Here is a 6118-nt window from a genome sequence, read left to right as displayed (position 1 = left end):
CATAAGAGGTACAGTTAGTAAGTTTGCAGATGACCAAAATTAGAGGTGTAGTGGACAGCGAAGAGGGTTACCTCAGATTACAACAGGATCTGGACCAGATGGGCCAATGGGCTGAGGAGTGGCAGATGGAGTTTAATTCAGATAAATGCGAGGTGCTGCATTTTGGGAAAGCAAGTCTTAGCAGGATTTATACACTTAATGGTAAGGTCCTAGAGAGTGTTGCTGAACAAAAAGACCTTGGAGTGCAGGTTCATAGCTCATTGAAAGTGGAGTTGCAGGTAGATAGGATAGTGAAGAAGGCGTTTGGTATGCTTTCCTTTATTGGTCAGAGTATTGAATATAGGAGTTGGGAGGTCATGTTGTGGCTGTACAGGACATTAGTTAGGCCACTGTTGGAGTATTGCGTGCAATTCTGGTCTCCTTCCTATCGGAAAGATGTTGTGTAACTTGAAAGGGTCCAGAAAAGATTTACAAGGAAGTTGCCAGGGTTAGAGGATCTGAGCTACAGAGAAAGCCTGAACAGGCTGGGGCTGTTTCCCCTGGAGCGTCGGAGGCTGAGGGGTGACTTTATAGAGGTTTACAAAATTATGAGGGGAATGAATAGGATAAATAGACAAAGTTTTTCCCTGGGGTCGGGGAGTCCAGAACTAGAGGTTTAGGGTGAGAGGGGAAAGATATAAAAAAGACCTAAAGGGCATCTTTTTCACGCAGAGGGTGGTACATGTATGGAATGAGCTGCCAGAGGATGTGGTGGAGACTGGTACAATTGCAACATTTAAGAGGCATTTGGATGGGTATATGAATAGGAAGGGTTTGGAGGGATATGGGCCGGGTGCTGGTCGGTGGGACTAGATTGGGTTGGGATATCTAGTCAGCATGGATAGGTTGGACCGAAGGGTCTGTTTCCATGCTGTACATCTCTATGACTCTATGTCTCTAAACGCCTTGCTGAAATCCACATACACCACATCAACCGCTTTACCCTCATCCACTTGTTTGGTCACCATCTCAAAATACTCAATAAGGTTTGTGTAGCACAACCTACTCTTCACAAAACCATGTTGACTATCTCTCATCAACTTATTTGTCTCTAGATGATTATAAATCCAATCTCTTATAACCTTTCCAACACTTTACCCACAACTGAGTAAGGCTCACTGGTTTATAATTACCAGGGTTGTCTCTACTCCCCTTCTTGAACAAGGGAACAACATTTTCTATCCTTCAGTCTTCTGACCCTGTTCTTGTAGACAATGATGACATAAAAATCAAAGTCAAAGGCTCTGCAATCTCCTCCCTGGCTTCCCAGAGAATTCTAAGATAAATCCTATCTGGCCCAGGGGACTTGTCTATTTTCACACTTTCCAGAATGGCTAACACCTCCTCCTCCTTGTGTACTTCAATCCCGTCTAGTCTAGTAGCATGTATCTTAGTATTCCCCTCAACAACGTTGTCTTTTTCCAGTGTGAATACTGACAAAAAATATTTATTTAGTGCTTCCCCTATCTCCTCAGACTCCACGCGCAACTTCCCACTACTATCCTTGATTAGCCATAATCTTTCTCTCGTCATTCTTTTATTCCTGGTATATCTATAGAAAGCTTTAGGGTTTTCCTTGATCCTATCCGCCAATGACTTCTCATGTCCCCTCCTGGCTCTTCTTAGCTCTCTCTTTAGGTCTTTCCTGGCTAACTTATAACTGTCAGGTGCCCTAACTGAGCCTTCATGTCTCATTCTAACATAAGCCTTTTCTTCCTCTTGACAAGAGATTTAACTTCTTTAGTAAACCACAGCTACCTCGCTCGACAACCTCCTCCCTGCCTGACAGGCTCATACTTATCAAGGACTCACAGTAGCTGTTCCTTGAATAAGCTCCACACTTCAATTGTGCCCATCCTCTACAGGTTCCTTACCAAACCGATGCATCCTAAACTTTGCCTAATTGCATTGTAATTGCCTTTCCCCCAGAATTTAACTCTTGCCCTGTGTTATATACTTGTCCTTTTCCATTGCTAAAATAAACATAACCAAATTGTGCTCACTCTCACCAAAGTGTTCCTCTGCCTCCAAATCTAACACCTGGCCAGGTTCATTGCCCAGTCCCAAATCCAATGTGGCCTCACCCCTTTTTGGCCTGTCTACATACTATCAGGAAACCATCCTGCACACATTGGACAAAAACTGACCCATCTAAATTACTCGAACTATAATATTTCCAGTCAATATTTGGAAAGTTAAAGTCCCCCATAACAACTACTGTGTTACTCTCACTCCTATCCAGAATTATCCTTTGCTATCTTTTCCTCTACATCTCTGGAACTATTCGGAAGCTTATAGAAAACCCCCAACAGGTGATCTCTCCTTTCCTGTTTCTAACCTCAGCCCATGCTACCTCAGTAGATGAGTCCTCAAAAGTCCTTTCTGCAATCGTAATACTGTCCTTTACTAACAGTGCCACACTACACCCTCTTTTACCATCTTCTCTGTTCTTACTGAAGCATCTAAATCCCGTAACCTGCAGCAACCATTCCTGTCCTTGCTCTATCCATGTCTCCAAAATGGTCAAAGCATTGAAGTCTCAGGTACTAACCCATACTGCAAGTTCATCCACCTTAATCCGGATGCTCCTGGCGTTGAAGTAAACACACTTCAAACCACCTTCCTGTTAGCTGCTGAACTCTTGCGACCTTGAAACCATATTTCTGACCTCACTACTCTCAACCTCCTGGATACTGGATCTACAATTTAGGTTCCCATCCCCCTGCTGAATTAGTTTAAACCCTCCCAAATAGCATCAGCAAATTTCTCCTCCAGGATATTGGTACCCCTCTGGTTCAGGTGTAGACCATCCTGTTTGTAGTTGCAAAACATTTTTGGCCTCAACCACTTGCTGTGACTGAGAATTCCAGATTCATTGCTGTCTGCATGAAGAAATTCCTCCTTAATTCAGTCCTAAATGGCTTGCCCACTATGCTTAAGAATGTGACCCCTGCTTCTGGATTCCTTGTTCATTGGGTTAAAAATCACGCATCCCAGGTTATAGTCCAACAGGTTTATTTGGAAGCACTAGCTTTCGGAGCGCTGCTCCTTCATCAGGTGGTTATACACCCTAACACCGGCACCTCCAAATCATGTTGCTTCTTGAGAACATGCTTCCTCTGTTTTACCCTGTCTAGTCCTTTCAGAATTGTATGAATTCCTATAAGAACACCCTCATTATTTGAACTCTCATGAATATAGTCCTAACCAGCTTACTTCAGATGATAAGTGTTTTTAATTGCCAAGAAAATAACAGCACCTTTCATTTCAGGAGGCTGAAGGTTTCTGACCACTTCATACACACCCACAAGCAGTCCAGCTACCTCGGAGCCAATCTCACAGTTCTTGGCAGGCAGAAAGCCTTTGAATTGGATAACTGGTGGTCACCCCACGGACCAATCAGTTCCTTGTTGTCGGCCAAGTCTCCCTTTGTACACACCCTCTGGCTCTCGCTCATCTGCAGTAACCTTCCCCCAGTGGTTGACAAATAACTGTGTAAGCAGAACTTACAATATGTACTGGTAGCTTGCTTTTGAATGCCTTCCACAGTGTGCTTCCAATTAAGCCTGTTGGACTAGAACCTGGTGTTGTGTGAGCTTGCCAGGAAGGTCCCATCTTCTCAACGTCACCCCTCACCTGAAACATAGTGATCTGCAGGTTAAACCACCATCAACTGTCTCTCTCTAATGAGAAAGCATCCTCTGGTCTGGTAAGACTGTCAGCACCTTTACTTTTAACTACCCTACCCAGCAAATCCATAAATTATCTGAGATACCACAATTAGGGCATATCCTATCTCCTATAGCTGAGTGAGTTTGCATGCAGACTACAGAGCTGGACTGCTTAATTACTCAATCATCATGTTGCTGAATCTAAACTGCACCCTTATCCTGGCCAATATATTTTCTCCCTGAACTGCACTGAAGAGAACATTATTCTTCAGCTGGTTTCAGCTTAGACTCTGAGACACAATTCCAGGAATTTTTTTTTTTCTCTGTCTGTAATGATGTCATTGATTGACCTGTCATTTCCTTACACATGCCCAATCAATTCATCATTTTTTCAAATTTTGTTGTCAGTGAGAGTAGTAAACAATGTACTTATTCCATCAATGTTGATGTTTTAATGGAAAATTAAAGAATAACGTACAAGAGTGGGTCCAGCGGAATACTTTCTGAGTTTCTGGATTTTTAGCTTCTGTAATCAATACCATATTTCAAGTTCACTGGCAAAGTAGACAGTACTGCCTCTTACCTCAAGTCTTGAGGTATTCCTCCTCTGGACCATGGAACAAGGCAGCAAGCCACTCATTCAGCTTTCTCGGCTGTCTCTTGCTGCAACAGTTGAAAGTTGTCACAGTTACCCTCTTCATCACTCTCACTTCCTGGTTCCTTCATTCATTTATTGAGGTTTACAAAATCATGAAGGGTATAGACAGGGTGGACAGAGACAAGCTTTTTCCCAGGGTGAAGGATTCAATAATGAGAGGTCACGCTTTCAAAGTGAGAGGTGGAAAGTTTAAGGGGGATACACATGGTAAGTACTTCACACAGAGGATGGTGGGTGTTTGGAATGCGTTGCCAGCAGAGATGGTAGAGGCAGTCATGGTAGATTCATTTAAGATACGTCTAGACAGATGCATGAGTAGGTGGGGAGCAGAGGGATACAGATGCTTAGGAATTGACCGACAAGTTTAGACAGTACATTTGGATCGGCTCAGGCTTGGAGGGCCAAAAGGCCGGTTCCTGGGCTGTAAATTTTCTTTGTTCTTTGTTCATTTATTCATTCACTCTCTCAGTCTTATCAAGGTCAACTCAACCAGAGATTCAGCAGCTCAGCCGAGATAAAGGACAGGCAGCATTGGCAGTACAGTGAAACCCCTGAGCCTATTTTATGTGTCAAAAATGGAGTGGTCCTGGTTACATTCTATCTGTCATCACATTGTGCATGGCCGAGTGCTGCTAGTGAACACAATTTACTTCCAGGACTGTGGCCAGCTAGCAAAGTTGAAGTATAGACTGGAATCACAGAGTTGTAGTTTTCAAATCTCCTGAATTGATTTTAATAGAGAGATTAATGACCATCCATTAGCCTCTCAGTCATTCATGAAGTGTTGATAATCTTGAGCCTAAATCATCAGCGCTACAGTTGCAACATTGCTACTTTTCTTTGCTATTCCACTCTGCTTGAGAAAAAGACCACAATATTTAAAAAAAATATTTTTTGTGCCTGCTCCACTAATCTTAGGTTCTTTCTGGATATCAACTCCTGTAATCTCTCTGCTCTTCCCCAGTTCCTAGATCCTTGCCAGTTATCTCTGAGTTTCCCACATTTTCTTGGTAAACAGTGTTGTTTAATTACACAAGTGGAGTGCTATGCCCTTTCGAGGTACATATAGATCTTGCATTCTACCAAATACCTCTTCCAAAACCTCTCTGTTCCATCGGGTTTACTTTAACAATATGCACCAAAATCTGTCTTTTTATTCAGAAATACTCACGTTTCTGAGCAACCAAACTATCAGAAGTTACTGTTTTAAACAAAAGTAGTGATTCAGTTGACTAGGGTCTGACAAGGCTCATGTACATTAATCCAAGGCTTCACTTGGAGGTCGCCACTGATGATGTTACCTAGCCAGGTAATGAAACGTCTGGATATCAAACCTACAGCTCAGCGAGCAAACCTTCACCCTCAACCGCAACCTGAGCCACAAACCTTCACAAACCTTGCAAAAATTAATCCTCATCTTGTTTGTTTTAAGCCTGACACAGGAAAGATTGTCACAATCTGTCAGATCATATACCATGGCAAAAGAAACTGAACTTACAGCCTTCAAACATTAAGTTACATGGTCACGGTGGAATCACTCCTAAAACTCAAGCTAAGTTACAAATACAGTATTTAATACAAAAATTCGATTTTGTGAATGTGTGGTGTGAGAAAGAGAGAGAGAAGAGTCTGTGTGTGAGAGAGAGAGAGTGAGTATGTATGTGTGTGTGAGAGAGAGTGAGAGTGTGTGTGTGAGAGAGAGTGTGTGTGTGTGTGAGAGAGAGTGTGTATGTGTGAGAGAGTGTGTGTG

This window comes from Chiloscyllium plagiosum, chromosome 15 (assembly GCF_004010195.1).
Source record: "Chiloscyllium plagiosum isolate BGI_BamShark_2017 chromosome 15, ASM401019v2, whole genome shotgun sequence".
In the NCBI taxonomy this organism is placed as follows: domain Eukaryota; kingdom Metazoa; phylum Chordata; class Chondrichthyes; order Orectolobiformes; family Hemiscylliidae; genus Chiloscyllium; species Chiloscyllium plagiosum.
Note: the sequence above shows the minus strand (reverse complement) of the source record.